The 19,860-nt window shown below is 46.1% G+C and overlaps 1 protein-coding gene across 5 annotated transcripts in view; it reads right to left on the reverse strand.

Moving 5' to 3' along the window:
• Positions 1 to 19,860, reverse strand: part of sdc3 (syndecan 3) — a 45,776-nt gene that overhangs the window by 20,550 nt on the left and 5,366 nt on the right. The window lies entirely within an intron of this gene.

Raw genomic sequence — 19,860 nt, forward strand, 5'->3', positions numbered from 1 at the left:
ATACCACCCCTGATTATAAACACACACACACACACACACACACACACACACACGTACTGTATTTCACGCCTGCTTTGTTTTCCTCTGTGTTCAGTCTGAGTAAGCATGTAGGTTATGTCTGTGTGTGTTTATGATGTGTATGTGAGAGAGATAGAGAAGGACAGAGAGATGCATGTCTATATAGTTGTTTATGTATGTATCCTTTATGTTTATCCTATGTTTATCCTTCAACAGTAATGTCTCTCCATCCGCAGGGTAAATATATATGAGTGCATATTACAAGTGTAAATGTATAGTATGACCTGATTCTGGAGCGTGTTACTCTGTGTATAATGACAGGGTGTGTGTACATACATATGTCTCTGCTCGTATAAACAAGTGTGTGAGAGTGTATGTAATCACAGGGTTTGTTTGTGGTGTGTGTGTGTGTGTGTGTGTGTTATGTGATTTTGGGTGGCGAATACAGCCGAGGCTGCAGTTTGTCTGCACACAGACAATCAGGAAAGTCAGCTAAAAACAGGAGCATATGTTTGCTATACAACACAGGGTAGTTAACACACCACACTGAGAGGTGGACACACACATACAATGCATTATGATTTGGTTATAATGAATGTACGACTTGGCATGAGCATGTATGACATTCTTGTAATGTCTTATAAATATATCTTGAAGTGTAACAAATATCATGAACACGTGGATGTTAAAAGCAGGATCAGAAAGGTCAAGTGTGCCAGCTAACTTCTGGGTTGTTACATACAAGTCAGTCTTTGTTTCAAGTCAAACTTATGGTGTTCTTTCAGAATGTTTAGGAAAGTTAGCTGGCTAACTCTTTCATCCTGTTTTATGACAGTTCTACCCCTCAGTAACCCCACCCTTATTCAATGCACTGTAATGTGTAATGTGTAGATTGTAGCAGATAGAACTGTAGTGTATAGAGCAGAAATTCTACATGCCAGTGAATCATATCCATTCTACACAACACATTTTTATCTAGCCATTTGGTTCCATGACGTTGCACCCTCCAGTCTAGAATAAGCCCCTTTGTTTTTTAAGTTAACTGTTGTTATAAGTTGCTGTATGAATGACATGTTATTTTAAGTCCAGGCTTTTCCTGTCTTTACTGTTTTCCAGTGTGTGGGTTTATGTGTGCCTGTGTGGGTTTATGTGTGCCTGTGTGTGTGTGTGTGTGTGTGTGTGTGTGTGTGTGTGTGTGTGTGTGTGTGTGTGTGTGTGTGTGTGTGTGTGTGTGTGTGTGTGCTTCTGGTTTCTAACAGGTTGATCCTGCTAGGTCAACCAGCTCCCTGCTCTCTCTCACAGAGACAGAGAGCTAAACTGTGATTCACATAAAAATACATATCCTGCTACACAGGACTAGAGGCTAGTGGTTCATAACACACAGTCTGCTACACAGGACTAGAGGCTAGTGGTTCATAACACACAGTCTGCTACACAGGACTAGAGGCTAGTGGTTCATAACACACAGTCTGCTACACAGGACTAGAGGCTAGTGGTTCATAACACACAGTCTGCTACACAGGACTAGAGGCTAGTGGTTCATAACACACAGTCTGCTACACAGGACTAGAGGCTAGTGATTCATAACACACAGTCTGCTACACAGGACTAGAGGCTAGTGATTCTATGTGTGAACTAAACTGTTTTCCAGTCCCAGCTCAAGCTTATTATGTTGTGTTCCTGATAACTGCATGCACTGGTTTAGTGCTTTATGATTGCCTCAAGCAATTACGGGCTCCCGAGTGGCGCAGCGGTCTAAGGCACTGCATCTCAGCGCTAGAGGCATCACTACAGACCCTGGTTCGATTCCAGGCTGTATCACAACTGGCCGTGATTGGGAGTCCCATAGGGTGGCGCACAATTGGCCCAGAGTCATCTGGGTTTGGCTGGGGTAGGCCATCATTGTACCTCTACGCAGACGACACCATTCTGTAGACTTCTGGCCCTTCTTTGGACACTGTTAACAAACCTCCAAACGAGCTTCACTGCCATACAACTCTCCTTCCGTGGCCTCCAACTGCTCTTAAATGCTAGAAAAATGAAATGCATGCTCTTCAACCGATCGCTGCCCGCCTGACTAGCATCACTACTCTGGATGTTCTGACTTAGAATATGTGGACAACTACAAATACCTAGGTGTCTGGTTAGACTGTAAACTCTCCTTCCAGATTCACATTAAGCATCTCCAATCCAAAATTAAATCTAGAATCGGCTTCCTATTTCGCAACAAAGCATCCTTAACTCATGCTGCAAGAAATATCCTCGTAAAACTGACTATCCTACCGATCCTTGACTTTGGCGATGTCATTTACAAAATAGCCTCCAACACTCTACTCAGTAAATTGGATGCAGTCTATCACAGTGCCATCCGTTTTGTCACCAAAGCCCTATATACTACCCACCATTGCGACCTGTATGCTTTCGTTGGCTGGTCCTCGCTACATATTCATCGCCAAACACACTGGCTCCAGGTCATCTATAAGTCTTTGCTAGGTAAAGCCCCGCCTTATCTCAGCTCACTGGTCACCATAGCAACACCCACCCGTAGCACGCGCTCCAGCAGGTATATTTCACTGGTCATCCCCAAAGCCAACACCTCCTTTGGCCGCCTTTCCTTCCAGTTCTCTGCTGTCAATGACTGGAACGAATTGCAAAAATCACTGAAGCTGGAGACTCATATCTCCCTCACTAACTTTAAGCATCAGCTGTCAGAGCAGCTCACAGATCGTTGCACCTGTACACAGCCCATCTGTAAATAGCCCACCCAACTACCTCATCCCCATATTGTTATTTATTTTTGCTCTTTTGCACCCCAGTATCTCTACTTGCACATCATCATCTGCACATCTATCACTCCAGTGTTAATGTTAAATTGTAATTATGTTGTCACTATGGCCTATTTATTGCCATACCTCCCTAATCTTACTACATTTGTACACACTGTATGTAGATTTTTCTATTGTGTTATTGACTGTACGTTTGTTTATTCCATGTGTAACTCTGTGTTGTTGTTTTTGTCAAACTGCTTTGCTTTATCTTGGTCGCAGTTGTAAATGAGAACTTGTTCTCAAATAAAGGTAAATAAAAAAATAAAAAGCCAATGTGTTCATCAGGAGTTTATACATGTAGTAATATGGTGACTCCGGTAGTCAGTCGAGCGGTGTTTCCTCCGACACATTGGTGTGGCTGACATCCAGGTTAAGCGAGCAGTGTGATAAAAAGTAGATGCACAGGCGGGTCATGTTTCAGAGGACGCATGACTCGACCGTCGACTCTCTCGAGCCCATTGAGGAGTTGCAGAGATGAGCCAAGGGACCTAAAACAGGGTAAAAAAATACACTTGTGCCCATGCCACCCTGAACACGCCTGCTCAGGGTCGGGCCTGGTTAGTGTCGAGATGGGAAACCACCTGGGAATACCAGGTGCCGTAAGCTAAATATAAATAAAACATTTAAGAAATATTTTGTTGTTGATTAGATTGATATTCAACCCCCCATCAACGTGTGTGTGTGTGTTTCACTGGGGACGGGGGGGGGGTTGAAAACATTCTGAAATATAGAAAAATGTATGTCCCCCCCCACCTCTAAAACCAAAGTTGTGCCCCTGCCCTAAGTCAACACCTTAGAATTCCTTTTGGCAGCGATTACAGCTGTAAGTCTTTCTGGGTAAGTCTAACAGCTTTGCAAACCTGGATGGTACAATATTTGCCCATTATTCTTTTTAAAATTCTAAAAGCTCTGTCAAGTTGGTTGTTGATCATTGCTAGACAGTCATTTTCAAGTCTTGCCATAGATGTTCAAGCTGATTTAAGTCAAAACTGTAACTAGGTCACTCAGGAACATTTAATGTCATCTTGGTAAGTAACTCCAGTGTATATTTGGCCTTGCATTTTAGGTTATTGTCCTGCTGAAAGGTGAATTTGTCTCCCAGTGTCTGTCGGAAAGCAAATTCTATTTCTTTTATTTTTATCCTAAAAAACTCCCTAATCCTTGCCGATGACAAGTACCCATAACATGATGCAGCCACCACCATGCTCGAAAATATGAAGATTGGTACGCAGTGAGGTGTTGTGTTGGCCCAAACATAATGCTTTGTATTCAGGGAAAAAAGTTCCTTTTTTGCAGTATTACTTTAATGCCTTATTGCAAACAGGATGCATGTTTTGGAATATTTTTTATTCTGTACAATCTTCCTTCAGGTTAGTATTGTAGAGTAACTGTAATGTTGTTGATCCATCCTCAGTTCTCTCCTATCACAGCCATTAAACTCTGTAACTGTGTTAAAGTCACCATTGGCATCATGATAAAAATCCCTGAGCAGTTTCCTTCCTCTCCGTCAACTGAGTTAGGAAGGACGCCTGTATCTTTGTAGTGACTGGGTGTATTGATACATCATCCAAAGTGTAATTAATAACTAAACCATGCTCAAAGGGATATTCAATGTCTGCTTCTTTTTTTTTACTCATCTACCAATAGGTGCCCTTCTTTGAGAGGCATGGGAAAACCTCCCTGGTCTTTGTGATTGAATCTGTGCTTGAAATTCACTGCTCGACTGGGGGACCTTAAAATATAATTGTATGTGTGGGGTACAGAGATGGGTAGTCATTCAAAAATCATGCTAAACACTATTATTGCCCCCAGAGTTAGTCTATGCAACTTATTATCTGACTTGTTAAGTACATTTTTACTCCTGAACTTATTTAGGCTTGCCATAACAAAGGGGTTGAATACTAATTTTTTTAAATTCTAAAAACATAATTCCACTTTGACATTATGGGATATTGTGTGTAGATCAGTGACACAAAATCTAAATTCAATCAATTTTAAAATCAGGCTGTAACACAACAGAATGTGGAAAAAAGTCAAAGGGTGTGAATACTTTCTGAAGGCACTACATACTGTACGTGGCACAAGCAAGAATCAAATCCACAACCCTGGTGTTGCACCATGCTGAGCTACAGTGAGTGGACTAACACATTTAGAAAGAAGGTCATTTAGCCATATTGTCCTGTGTCCATCACAGTTCCAACTCACTCTCTGCATCTATCTATCCTCTTCCTCTCCCTCCTGTCTTCGACAGCTGGTTGACTTGGGTGGCAGGTTGACTTGAGAGAGAAAGAATGGGTGGCAGGTAGCATAGTGATTAAGTTCGTTGGGCCAGTAACTGAAAGGCCGCTGGTTCGAATCCCCGAGCCGGCTAAGTGAAAAATCTGTCGATGTGCCCAAGACACTTAACCCTAATTGCTCCTGTAAGTCTCTCTGGAGAAGAGTGTCTGCTAAATGACAAAAATGTAAAAAGAGAGAGGAAGACAGAGGTGTGTGTGTGTGTGTGTGTGTGTGTGTGTGTGTGTGTGTGTGTGTGTGTGTGTGACAGAGCGATTGGGTTACCAGGTGATGACCTCGTTTAGACACCTGCCACCTTCAGCAGAGATTAACACAGAAACCCTTCGCATGCACGCACACACATACACTTGGCAGTGAAACCGAGTTTCAGCGGGACCAGTATCTTAATCCTGTCAAGGTAAACTAAGGTAGAGTTAGGGGACAGAGAGAATCTTGTAACAGCGATGGTAGCTTAACTCAGCATACATAGGTTGGGTTTGTCCTAACAGAACTCGGCTGGGCAGACGTCTGTGCTCGCATACTCCCTGAAGACCTTCACTTGAAAAACGAGGGACAAAAGCACCAATATTACTGTTGTTTGTCCATCTTGAGCCACTGTAGCAACAACATAGCCAGAAACACTTCTTCAAAATAGTCTGAATTTATCTAAGATGAATCAAGAAATGTGTCATTAATTTTGATGTTTTTGCCGAGGAGGTCTTAGTCATGCAGTTTTACATCTAACTAAGATGTTTGGTGCCGTATTTCTCAAGTGAAAAAATGTGCATGAAAACAAACACTTCATGTTCCCACTCCTCCTAGGAGTAGTACTGTTGACAAATCAAAGACGAAGGGGCGTAGACTTTGGCTACCGAACTTGCCTCGACTTGCCTCAAGAAAAAATGGTGTGCTCATGAATATCCGAGAAAAAAAACCTATCAAAGCTGCTAATTGAGGTATGAAACTCTGACGGCCCTAACGGTCTGATAGAAAACCACAGCTGGAGAACTATTGTTTTTATATGCCACTTAGCAGAGACTTTTATCCAAAGCAACACATAGCAGAGTGGGTGCATTCATTTGTTGTATGTACATGTGATCCTTATGGGAAGTAGAACCCACAACCTTAACGTTGACAGCGCCAGTCTTAAAGAGTCACCAAATAATAACATATCCGCTTATGTGTAGAATAACATATATGTCTAAAGAGGAGAGGGGTGGAAATTGACAAAAGTAGGGAGATGGAGAGAGGAGGAGGTGGATGGAGAGAGGAAGAGGAGGATGGAGAGAGGAGGAGGAGGATGGAGAGAGAAAATAGAAGAGCTGCAGCAGTCAGATGTATATCTGTATGTAGGAGCCAGCTGTTACACTAATCCACCAATCCAACAGGATTATAGACCACGTCACAGAGAGAGACAGAGAGAGAGAGAGAGAGACACAGCGACAGAGACAAAGAGAGCGAGAGCGACAGAGACAGAGAGACAGAGAGACAGAGACAGAGAGACAGAGACAGAGATGGAATCCTATTCCATTATATATGACTTTATGAAAGATGCATCAGACCGTGTGTTTGTGTGTGATGTCTTACTATTCTGTCTGCCAACAATGCCCTCAGACACTGTGTGTGTGTGTGTGTGTGTGTGTGTGTGTGTGTGTGTGTGTGTGTGTGTGTGATTATAGCCTAGCTGAATGGCTTGTTTCGCCAGGCCAGTAGGAGGGTGTGGCTCCTGTGGTCTTCACTGTTCTGGTGTTCCTAAGAAACTTTTCAAAAGGCTTCAAAAATGTGCTTGTGTGTGAAAGAGAACCCCATGGACCAAGCTTCCTTTGTGTGTGTGTGAGCGAGCAAAATAATGTGTGTGTGTGTGTGTGTGTGTGAGAGAGAGAGAGTTTGCGGGGAGGGAGGCTGAAGGACTTATAGCAAAGAAATCAATGGTGACCTTTAAACTTTTGAATAGATTGGCTGGCCAGACGGCAACACACACACGTTGATAGGCATCCCATTTGTCTGACAGAGTAATCAGAATCACAAGAGACACATATTATAAGACTCATATGATCTATTCATTACAGAAATGATTCAGAAAAGGGATAAAGGAGGAAGGGAGGACAACAGGGAGCAAAATAAAATAGGGTAAGGAGAGAGAGAGAGAGAGAGAGAGAGAGGTAAAAGTGTTTCATCTCTGATGCAGGGAAGGAAAGTATAATCAGTTCTCTGTAATTCAATCTGTAATAGAGAGAGGCTCCAACGTCTGTCTGTGTGTCTGTGTGTCTGTGTGTGTGTGTGTAATATAAATGATACATGTGACCTACCTCACATATCCAATACTCAGACACACACACACACACACACACACACACACACACACACACACACACACACACACACACACACACACACACACACACACACACACACACACACACACACGCCTAGACTAACTGCTCCTGTTGATTGGTGGTTCAGAGACATTTAAACCCAATCAGTCACCAGTGTGCCTCACACTGATCCCTATTGGTCAATTAACTTTGAATTCCCATAGTGTACTAAGTTAAAACCATTATAACAGGTTATGACTGGGTTAAAATGGTGCTCTTAGGTTAGCAAATGCTTCTCTTGGTAGTCTCTTACCAGGGTTGTGTTCATTTGGCACAATACATGAGAAAATATTTTGAAACGGAAGCGGTACTATCTCAACTTATCTAATAAGAGACACTCATTTTCTTTTTTAAAATGTTTTTTTCCTGTTTAGTGCCTAATGAACGCTACCCATGTCTGAGCCCATGCTCAGACATGAGTACTATTTAATTACTATTTATGAATGAACAATCTTCATGAGATATTAGCTGCACCTCAACAGATAATACTGGCACCCTTATCTCTTCCCCCCCCCCCCCCCCCACCTAATCCTTTCCAGGTTGTTCTGTCCATTCAATCCCTCTCAGCTCTACTAAGCTCTTTAGAAACATCCGTTAAGCACCACTCTATCTTTCTACTGCTGACCCTTCCTACTGTACCTCTCCTTCCCCTCTCCCCATCTCTCCCTCTCCTTCTCCCTCTACCCATCTCTTCCTCTCCCTCTACCCATCTCTTCCTCTCCCTCTCCCCATCTCTCCCTCTCCTTCTACCCATCTCTCCCTCTACCTCTCCCCATCTCTCCCTCTCCCTCTACCCATCTCTCCCTCTCCCTCTCCCCATCTCTCCCTCTACCCATCTCTCCCTCTCCCTCTACCCATCTCTCCGTCTCCCTCTACCTCTCCCCATCTCTCCCTCTACCCATCTCTCCCTCTCCCTATCTCTCCCTCTACCCATCTCTCCCTCTCCCTCTACCCATCTCTCCCTCTACCCATCTCTCCCTCTCCCTCTACCCATCTCTCCCTCTCCCTCTACCCATCTCTCCCTCTCCCTCTACCCATCTCTCCCTCTCCCTCTACCCATCTCTCCCTCTCCCTCTACCCATCTCTCCCTCTACCCATCTCTCCGTCTCCCTCTACCCATCTCTCCGTCTCCCTCTACCTCTCCCCATCTCTCCCTCTACCCATCTCTCCCTCTACCCATCTCTCCCTCTCCCTCTACCCATCTCTCCCTCTCCCTCTACCCATCTCTCCCTCTCCCTCTACCCATCTCTCCCTCTACCCATCTCTCCCTCTCCCTCTACCCATCTCTCCCTCTCCCTCTACCCATCTCTCCCTCTCCCTCTACCCATCTCTCCCTCTCCCTCTACCCATCTCTCCCTCTACCTCTCCCCATCTACCTCTCCCTCTCCTTCTACCCATCTCTCCCTCTACCTCTCCCCATCTCTCCCTCTACTTCTCCCTCTACCATCTCTCCCTCTACTTCTCCCTCTACCCATCTCTCCCTCTCCCTCTACCCATCTCTCCCTCTCCCTCTACCCATCTCTCCCTCTCCCCTCTACCCATCTCTCCCTCTCCCTCTACCCATCTCTCCCTCTACCCATCTCTCCGTCTCCCTCTACCCATCTCTCCGTCTCCCTCTACCTCTCCCCATCTCTCCCTCTACCCATCTCTCCCTCTACCCATCTCTCCCTCTCCCTCTACCCATCTCTCCCTCTCCCTCTACCCATCTCTCCCTCTCCCTCTACCCATCTCTCCCTCTACCCATCTCTCCCTCTCCCTCTACCCATCTCTCCCTCTCCCTCTACCCATCTCTCCCTCTCCCTCTACCCATCTCTCCCTCTCCCTCTACCCATCTCTCCCTCTACCTCTCCCCATCTACCTCTCCCTCTCCTTCTACCCATCTCTCCCTCTACCTCTCCCCATCTCTCCCTCTACTTCTCCCTCTACCATCTCTCCCTCTACTTCTCCCTCTACCCATCTCTCCCTCTCCCTCTACCATCTCTCCCTCTACTTCTCCCTCTACCATCTCTCCCTCTACCTCTCCCTCTACCATCTCTCCCTCTACCCATCTCTCCCTCTCCCTATCTCTCCCTCTACCCATCTCTCCCTCTACCCATCTCTCCCTCTCCTTCTCCCTCTACCATCTCTCCCTCTCCTTCTCCCTCTACCATCTCTCCCTCTCCTTCTCCCTCTACCATCTCTCCCTCTCCTTCTCCCTCTACCATCTCTCCCTCTCCCCTTCTACCTCCCTCTACCCATCTCCTTCTCCCTCTCCCCTTCTCCTTCTACCTCCCTCTACCTCTCCTTCTCCCTCTACCTCTCCTCCCTCTACCTCCCTCTACCTCTCCTTCTCCCTCTCCTTCTCCCTCTACTTCTCCCTCTACCTCTCCTTCTCCCTCTACCTCCCTCTACCTCTCCTTCTCCCTCTACCTCCCTCTACCTCCCTCTACCTCTCCTTTTCCCTCTACCTCTCCTTCTCCCTCTACCTCCCTCTACCCATCTCCTTCTACCCATCTCCTTCTCCCTCTACCTATCCCTCCCTCTACCTCTCTCTACCTCTCCTTCTCCCTCTACCTCTCCTTCTCCCTCTACCTCCCTCTACCCATCTCCTTCTACCCATCTCCTTCTCCCTCTACCTATCCCTCCCTCTACCTCTCTCTACCTCTCCTTCTCCCTCTACCTCTCCTTCTCCCTCTACCTCCCTCTACCCATCTCCTTCTACCCATCTCCTTCTCCCTCTACCTATCCCTCCCTCTACCTCTCCTTCTCCCTCTACCTCTCCTTCTCCCTCTACCTCCCTCTACCCATCTCCTTCTACCCATCTCCTTCTCCCTCTACCTATCCCTCCCTCTACCTCTCTCTACCTCTCCTTCTCCCTCTACCTCTCCTTCTCCCTCTACCTCCCTCTACCCATCTCCTTCTACCCATCTCCTTCTCCCTCTACCTATCCCTCCCTCTACCTCTCCTTCTCCCTCTACCTCTCCTTCTCCCTCTACCTCTCCTTCTCCCTCTACCTCCCTCTACCCATCCCCCTCTCCCTCTACATCTCCTTCTCCCTCTACCTTCCCCCCTCTACCTCTCCTTCTCCCTCTACCTCTCCTTCTCCCTCTACATCTCCTTCTCCCTCTACCCATCCCCCTCTCCCTCTACATCTCCTTCTCCCTCTACCTCCCTCTACCTCTCCCTCTACCTCTCCTTCTACCTCCCTCTACCCATCTCCTTCTCCCTCTACATCTCCTTCTCCCTCTACCCATCTCCTTCTCCCTCTACCCATCTCCTTCTCCCTCTACCCATCTCCTTCTCCCTCTACCCATCTCCTTCTCCCTCTACCTCCCTCTACCTCTCCGTCTACCTCCCTCTACCCATCTCCTTCTCCCTCTACCCATCTCCTTCTCCCTCTACCTATCCCTCCCTCTACCTCTCTTTCTCCCTTTACCCATCTCTCCCTCTACCTCTCCTTCTCTCTCCTTCATAACTTGGCTGCTAATAACTTCTCTCTCTGAGTCTATATGCCCCCCATCCCCCCCTCTCCTTAATGTAGTGCGTCTGGTGAATGTGAGTCAGTCTGTCTGGACTCAGTATATCATCATATCACATGACAACTCCATTCAGCGGGGACAAGACAATATCAATCACACACACACACACACATCTCTGTGGCCTGGCTCCCTGCTGGTTGAGATTAGGGGTAATCCAGAACTGTTGGGATGAAAGATTAAGAATGAATTACCTGCTGCTAGTGAGACAGAGAGAGAGCGAGGGTGAGACGGAGATAGATTGAGGGTAAGACAGAGAGAGAGAGCGAGGGTGAGACAGAGAGAGAGCAAGGGTGAGACAGAGAGAGAGCAAGGGTGAGACAGAGAGAGAGCGAGGGTGAGACAGAGAGAGAGCGAGGGTGAGACAGAGAGAGAGCGAGGGTGAGACAGAGAGAGAGCGAGGGTGAGACAGAGAGAGAGCGAGGGTGAGACAGAGAGAGAGAGAGAGAGAGACAGAGAGAGAGCGAGAGGGTGAGAGAGAGCAAGAGGGTGAGACCGAGAGGGTGAGACAGAGAAAGAGAGACAGAGAGAGAGCGAGAGGGTGAGACAGAGAGGGTGAGACAGAGAAAGAGAGACAGAGAGAGAGCGAGAGGGTGAGACAGAGAGGGTGAGACAGAGAGGGTGAGTATCATTCATGTCTGTGCGTGTATGAGAAGCCTGAAACTATGGACAGCCTGCATTTTTTATTTAACCTTTATTTAACTAGGCATGTCAGTTAAGAACAAATTCTTATTTTCAATGACGGCCTACAATCAGTGGGTTAAATGCCTTGTTCAGGGGCAGAAGGACAGATTTGTACCTTGTCAGCTCGGGGATTCATGCTTGCAGTGTGTGTATCACAGGAGGTTGGTGGCACCTTAATTGGGGAAGACGGGCTCGTGGTAATGACTGGAGCAGAATAAGTAGAATGGTATCAAATACATCAAACACATGGTTTCCACATGGTTTCCACATGGTTTCCATGTGTTTGATACCATTCCATTCGCCGTTCCAGCCATTATTATGAGCCGTCCTCCCCTCAGCAGCCTCCACTGGTGTGTGTATCATCCATTTCTGTCTCCTCATGCAGACAGAAATGTGTGAAACACACACACACACACACCGATCATTAACTTCAGTAGCTCATTCAGGCTGCAAACGCCTTGGAAAGAACCATCTAAAGACCTGGGGTTTAAAGGTTAACCCAAGAGGTTCTAGCACACACACACACACACACACACACACACACACACACACACACACAAAGCGTCTATAGCTACGTTTTTACTTTGCTTTGAAGCACAGAATCTATTCCCTATAATGCCAGACACTGAGTCCATATTCAAGGATGATCTTTTTCATTCAGGCAGTACAGTAATAGTTCAGATTAAGACATTAACCAATGAACTACGAATCTCCTTACAGCATTACACTTAGTTCTCTGTCAGAGTCGCAGAACGTAACATAGCATACAGATACGACATTACATTGTAATATGGTGCACTTGGATCTAAAAAAAAGAGCTTTTTCTTGTTTAAGGGTAATCTGTTTCTGTGGTGACAGACGGAGGCTGAATGTCTGATGGTTGTTCATGAGGATAAGACAGTGGTTCCACCTGATCAGGCCTCTAGTCTAATGTTCTATAACACACTATAGAACAGTACATTACATATAGTAACATCGACCACACAATGGGCAAGACTTGCACCTACACACGGTCATCTGTGGTCAAAATCTGATCCTTCTCCAGTAATGGAGGAAGAAGGAGGGATGGGAGACGTAAGGAAGGAGGGAGAGGGAAAAATAGGGGAGAGAGATGTACTGAGAGGGAGATAGATTGAGAGCAAGATGTAAATAGGGAATCTCTGCGATAGCGAGTAGAGATGTAAAAATGGAGGGCTGGGGAGGGAGAGGGGGAGTGAGGGATGGGAGATGGGGAGTGAGGGATGGGAGATGGGGAGTGAGGGATGGGAGAGGGGAGAGGGGGAGTGAGGGATGGGAGATGGGGAGTGAGGGATGGGAGAGGGTGAGTGAGGGATGGGAGATGGGGAGTGAGGGATGGGAGAGGGGGGAGTGAGGGATGGGAGAGGGGGAGTGAGGGATGGGAGAGGGGGAGTGAGGGATGGGAGAGGGGAGGGGGAGTGAGGAATGGGTAATGGGGAGTGAGGGATGGGAGATGGGGAGTGAGGGATGGGAGAGGGTGAGTGAGGGATGGGAGAGGGGGAGTGAGGGATGGGAGAGAGGGAGTGAGGGATGGGAGAGGGGGAGTGAAGGATGGGAGATGGGAGAGGGGGAGTGAGGGATGGGAGATGGGAGAGGGGGAGTGAGGGATGGGAGAGGGGGAGTGAGGGATGGGAGATGGGGAGTGAGGGATGGGAGATGGGGAGTGAGGGATGGGAGAGGGGGAGTGAGGGATGGGAGAGGGGGAGTGAGGGATGGGAGATGGGGAGTGAGGGATGGGAGAGGGGAGAGGGGGAGTGAGGGATGGGAGATGGGGAGTGAGGGATGGGAGAGGGTGAGTGAGGGATGGGAGATGGGGAGTGAGGGATGGGAGAGGGGGAGTGAGGGATGGGAGAGGGGGAGTGAGGGATGGGAGAGGGGGAGTGAGGGATGGGAGAGGGGGAGGGGGAGTGAGGAATGGGTAATGGGGAGTGAGGGATGGGAGATGGGGAGTGAGGGATGGGAGAGGGTGAGTGAGGGATGGGAGAGGGGGAGTGAGGGATGGGAGAGAGGGAGTGAGGGATGGGAGAGGGGGAGTGAAGGATGGGAGATGGGAGAGGGGGGAGTGAGGGATGGGAGATGGGAGAGGGGGAGTGAGGGATGGGAGAGGGGGAGTGAGGGATGGGAGATGGGGAGTGAGGGATGGGAGATGGGGAGTGAGGGATGGGAGAGGGGGAGTGAGGGATGGGAGAGGGGGAGTGAGGGATGGGAGATGGGGAGTGAGGGATGGGAGAGAGGGAGTGAGGGATGGGAGAGGGGGAGTGAAGGATGGGAGATGGGAGAGGGGGAGTGAGGGATGGGAGATGGGAGAGGGGGAGTGAGGGATGGGAGAGGGGGAGTGAGGGATGGGAGAGGGGGAGTGAGGGATGGGAGATGGGGAGTGAGGGATGGGAGAGGGGGAGTGAGGGATGGGAGAGGGGGAGTGAGGGATGGGAGAGGGGGAGTGAGGGATGGGAGAGGGGGGAGTGAGGGATGGGAGAGGGGGAGTGAGGGATGGGTAATGGGGAGTGAGGGATGGGAGAGGGTGAGTGAGGGATGGGAGAGGGTGAGTGAGGGATGGGAGAGGGTGAGTGAGGGATGGGAGAGAGGGAGTGAGGGATGGGAGAGGGGGAGTGAAGGATGGGAGATGGGAGAGGGGGAGTGAGGGATGGGAGATGGGAGATGGGAGAGGGGGAGTGAGGGATGGGAGATGGGAGAGGGGGAGTGAGGGATGGGAGAGGGGGAGTGAGGGATGGGAGATGGGAGATGGGGAGTGAGGGATGGGAGATGGGGAGTGAGGGATGGGAGATGGGGAGTGAGGGATGGGAGATGGGGAGTGAGGGATGGGAAGAGACGGTTGTAGAAGGAGCTTCTGACCTCGTTCACTCCTCTGTCGGGACTTCGGCTAAATTATTCAAAAACACACACAGGAAGCCCCCCCCCCCCCCTCTTCTCAGACAAAGCTCAAAGGCCAAATCTACAAATACACACTTCCTGTGTCCAGAACATAACCCCACAACATATCAACACACACATGCACAAATCAAGACTAACAGTGAAATGATTACTTACGGGCCCTTCCCAACAATGCAGAGAGAAAATAAGAGAAATGATGGAAAACTAATAAAAGGAGGACTAAATACACGAGTACCAGTACGAGTTGATGTGCAGGGGTACGAGGTAATTGAGGTAGATATGTACATAGGGCAATATGGCAAAAAATGAAAACACAAAGCAGACCAAAGTCTTTGGTCCTTTAAAAACCTGCTGTATGTAAGAGACGCGTGACTCTGGATGACAACATGATGATGTTTGTTTTCAACATTAGGGCTGTTTTCCTAAAGAAGATAAATCCGCTTTGTGTTTTTTTTCTTCTTGGCACGACACTTACGAGTAACGCAATACTGGTAACCTCCCTAACAGGCAGGGATAAAGTGTCTAGGCAACAGGATAGATAATAAACAGTAGCAGCAGCGTGTGTGGTGAGTCAAAAGAGTTGGTGCAACAGGGTCAATGCAGATAGTTACAGAGCTAACCAATAGCTACCCAGACTAACTATTTACCAGTCTTATAGCTTGGGGGTAGAAGCTGTTCAGGTTCCTGTTGGTTCCAGACTTGGTGCATCCTTACTGCTTACCATACGGTAGCAGAGAGAACAGTCTATGACTTTGGTGGCTAGATTCTTTAACCATTTTTAGGGCGTTCCTCTGACACCGCCTGGTATAAAGGTCCTGGATGGCAGGGAGCCCGGCCCCAGTGATGTACTGGGCCGTAAGTACTACCCTCTGTAGGGCCTTGCGGTCGGATGCCACACATACACACGGCTTGGGCGGTATCCAGATTGCCATACCTTCATACCGACATTGTGCCATACTGGGATATCCAGTAATACCAGCACTGAACACAAGGGGTGCTATTTTCAAACCCCACTGAGCCTCTGTAATCTAAAATCCCATAGAGAATGCTAACTAAATATTAACCAGCACATTACAAAAATGTTATAGTCTTTGACCTAAACTATTTTCAGGACAGACATCCCAGCTCATAAAGTTATACAAGTAAGTCATAAATACTACTCACAGTTTGCTGCACGCATAAAACAGATATTAGACAGCAAGGCTCTTGAGCCAGGAGGGGATTCTCTGCTATTGTCAAGCAAAGCTTGATTTTGGAAGAAGCTAACCACTTAGCTAGATAGCTAACTAGCTACTAAACTAGCAAACCAAAAGCACAACTGCAGAGCATTTAGCACATTTTAGACAGTTAACTTAAAAAGTGCAATATGCAGAAATCCTCATTTCCGTTTATGTGACAAAACAAGCAATGTATATTGTAGAGAATCATTGTACCATCTATACCGGTGTGAAATATATTTTCAATAACCAAAAATATTGTATTTTCAACTGGTAGATATGTACAGAAAGTACAGAAAGTAAAAGATGCAAAAAACGAAACTTAAGAACGGGAAGCATAGAAATAGCGCAACAGATCTACCGTTTCTTAGACTTGCTTTCAATGAGAATGACAGATCTATAACTCACATTTCGTTGTGAATTTGGTCAGGTCACCCAAAAAGTTATATATTACAGCTAATAGTTGTAAGATACCTAGCTGGCAAACATTTAGTTGTGTACTCTATACTGTAACTAAATCACCTGGTGCTTGCTGCACAACAGTGAGTGACTCACAAGGCTCCGGTTTCTCGTCGTTGAGTGCTTGTAAACAAACACCTCGTGACTGGGGACTACCGGTAAGCTTCATAATGAAGAATTGTGAGAACGCAATCTTCTTTATCTCCTAGTGTATGGCACAAGTTGACTGCAGGAGTTTACTTAAGATGTAGCTACAAATATTAAAATGTATTAAAACAACTTCAAATGGTATTGACGGTAGGCCAGCATCCCGGAGTCGCCTCTTCACTGTTGATGTTGAGACTGGTGTTTTGTGGGTTTTATTTAATGAAGCTGCCAGTTGAGGACTTGTGAGGCGTCTGTTTCTCAAACTAGACACTCTTATTTACTTGTCCTCTTGCTCAGTTGTGCACCGGGGCCTCCCACTCCTCTTTCTATTCTGGTTAGAGACAGTTTGCGCTGTTCTGTGAATGGAGTAGTACACAGCTTTGTACGAGATCTTCAATTTATTGGCAATTTCTCGCATGGAATAGCCTTGATTTCTCAGAACAAGAATAGACTGACGAGTTTCAGAAGAAAGTAATTTTTTCTGTCTATTTTGAGCCTGTAATCGAACCCACAAATGCTGCTCCAGATACTCAAGTAGTCTAAAGAAGGCCAGTTTTATTGCTTCTTTAATCAGAACAACAGTTTTAAGCTGTGCTAACATAATTGCAAAAGGGTTTTCTAATGATCAATTAGCCTTTTAAAATTATAAACTTGGATTAGCTAACAACGTGCCATTGGAACACGCCTATGAAGATATTCCATAAAAAATCTGCCGTTTCCAGCTACAATAGTCATTTACAACGTTAACAATGTCTACACTGTATTTCTGATCAATTTGATGTTATTTTAATGCACAGCATTTTTTGCTTTTCTTTCAAAAACAAGAACATTTCTAAGTGACCCCAAACTTTTGTACATACATACACACGGTATACCGCCCAAGCCTAACGCACACACAGGGATCCATCCACATCCATCCATGTTATTGGTTACTGAGGTTAGAAGAATGCTAGTTGTCCCCAAGAGCCACAAACTAAAACACCCAAAACATGCCAAACATGTAATCTCCGTTATCCATTAAACCAGGGGTTCTCAAAGTTTCGGTTTTTTACATTTCATTTTTTTAAATATATTTCTAACAGATTAAACAAATTTCGGCCAAGGGACCTGTGGAATAAGTTTAGAAGGTGTAATAAAATACAATACGATGTAATATTATTAATATATAATTTATGTTCTTAACCCTGGGCAACATGGAGGTATATTGGGATATTTAGTATCCACACTGCTCCACCAATTATCCATTCTTCAACTTAATAAGACGGCCTGTGGAATTGATATGAGTCAGAAACACTTATTCTAGTGTCAAAATTGACTACAAAGTGTAAATAGGATGATTTCTATCATAAAGTCAGTCTCTTCTAAAACAGAGTTTGAGTTTTGATTTGATGTCCAATTGCCCACTAACATTGGATGAACTGCTGCGGTGATTGCACTCTATTCAATAGGATGAGTGAGACAGACCTGCCCAGCAGCTCCGACTGTTTACATAAGACAACAGGTCGCACATTTAACTTGACAAATATTGCCCCAAACACCCAGGTTAGATGTAAAATTGCCCAACTAAAACATCCTTGGCAAAAACGTCAAAATGAATAACAGATTTCTTGAGTTATCTTAGATTAATTCTGGGGTTTTGAAAACGTGAAATAGGCTTCCAGTGTCTCATGGGGGGGACAAACATTAACCAAACGTGGAATCGGTCAGGAAACACCTCCAAGACTGAAATGTGTTTTTTCTAATGAGTAAGAGAAAAACACACGTGCCAATCGACGTGTTCAGTGGCTCTTTAACACTTCTTGTATTCCCCTCCAATTTTTTGTTTTTTTTCCCTAAATGCACTGGAATTTAAAGCAAGAATCCTTAGTTGCTACATCGATTTTTGGTACGGAATACCACAGTATACCCATTGATTCTTGAAGAAAATAACTTAGAAATGCGCATGAGCTTAGTTCAATTGCCGTACCCCATCAGAACCCAAAATATCAGCTTGTTTTACTCCAATGTTTGTGAACAATGTAAATGTAAACAAACACTATATAGCCTCAAAACATGGTTAAAACTACAATTTTGATGTCATGGATGGTCATTCCTTGCATCCATAGATCTGTTTATGAATTTGAGAGTGGTTACATTTCTCCAGGCCAATCCCTCAGATTTTTACAAAACAGAGTAGAATTGCAGGAAATTTGCTAGAAAACTGCAACATTTTCTCTCTGATAATGTCACGCCCTGACATTAGAGTCTGTTTTATTCTCTATTTGTTAGGTCAGGGTGTGACTTGGGTGGGCAAATCTATGTTTATATTTCTTTGTTGGCCTAGTATGGTTCCCAATCAGAGGCAGATGTTTATCGTTGTCTCTGATTGGGGATCATACTTAGGCAGCCCTTTTTCCCACCTGAGATTGTGGGATCTTGTTTTTGTGTAGTGCCTGTGAGCACACCATTACTTTACGTTTCATTTGCTTCTGTATTTGTTTTGGTGAGTTTCATTTATTAAATCATGTGGAACTCTACGCACGCTGCGCCTTGATCCATTTCTAACAACGAACGTAACAGATGCCAAGAGGAGGACCTTTAAAATGTTCCTTTCCAGGGCCCGAGACTTGGTTCATCCGGCCATGCACTGTCGAAGTCATAGTAAAACTCCTTGTATGCTATTTTTATCTCACTTGAATTATGAGGGGGTCCCTGATGTATTTGCTAGCACAAAAGGGGTCCCCTGTCTGAAAAAGTTTGAGAAGCCCTGCATAAACGGTATCTCAAATGTTAGTCTACCTTTATCGCTCCTGCCTCTCCTGCTGGGAAGCTGAATTTCAGAGTTCCCTACAGGGCGGATCAGATTTCTGACCACACCCATCTGGTCTCCTTGGTAACCTAATTACCATGATCACTACGGAAACACGTGAGACAGATAGAGAGAGGCAAAGAGAGGAGAGGAAGGATACATGCACGTCCCCAAACACACATGCAAGGAAGAGAAGCAGACAACTGAGAAAGAATAGAGGTGAAATATGCATCACACACACACACCCAGTAAAAAACCTATATGTTTATGTGAGGGAGTGCCCTGTTTCTGGTTTATATTTATAGTGAAGCCCCAAAACAGAGATCCCAGAATGCTTTGTGGTTTTGGAGACAGTACGCTGCTGCTGCTGCTCTCTAATTTACAGTCCTGTTATAGAATGCACACGCACACTAAACACAGGGAGGTTGAGGGAGAGAGAGAAATAAAGAGAGGGATATAGATAGAGAGGGAGGTTGAGGGAGAGATAAAAAGAGAGGGATATGGATAGAGAGGGAGGTTGAGGGAGAGATACAAAGAGTGGGATATGGATAGAGAGGGAGGTTGAGGGAGAGATACAAAGAGAGGGATATGGATAGAGGGAGGTTGAGGGAGAGATAAAAAGAGTGGGATATGGATAGAGAGGGA

The sequence above is a fragment of the Salmo salar genome, chromosome ssa27 (genome assembly GCF_905237065.1).
Source record: "Salmo salar chromosome ssa27, Ssal_v3.1, whole genome shotgun sequence".
Classification (NCBI taxonomy): Eukaryota; Metazoa; Chordata; class Actinopteri; order Salmoniformes; family Salmonidae; genus Salmo; species Salmo salar.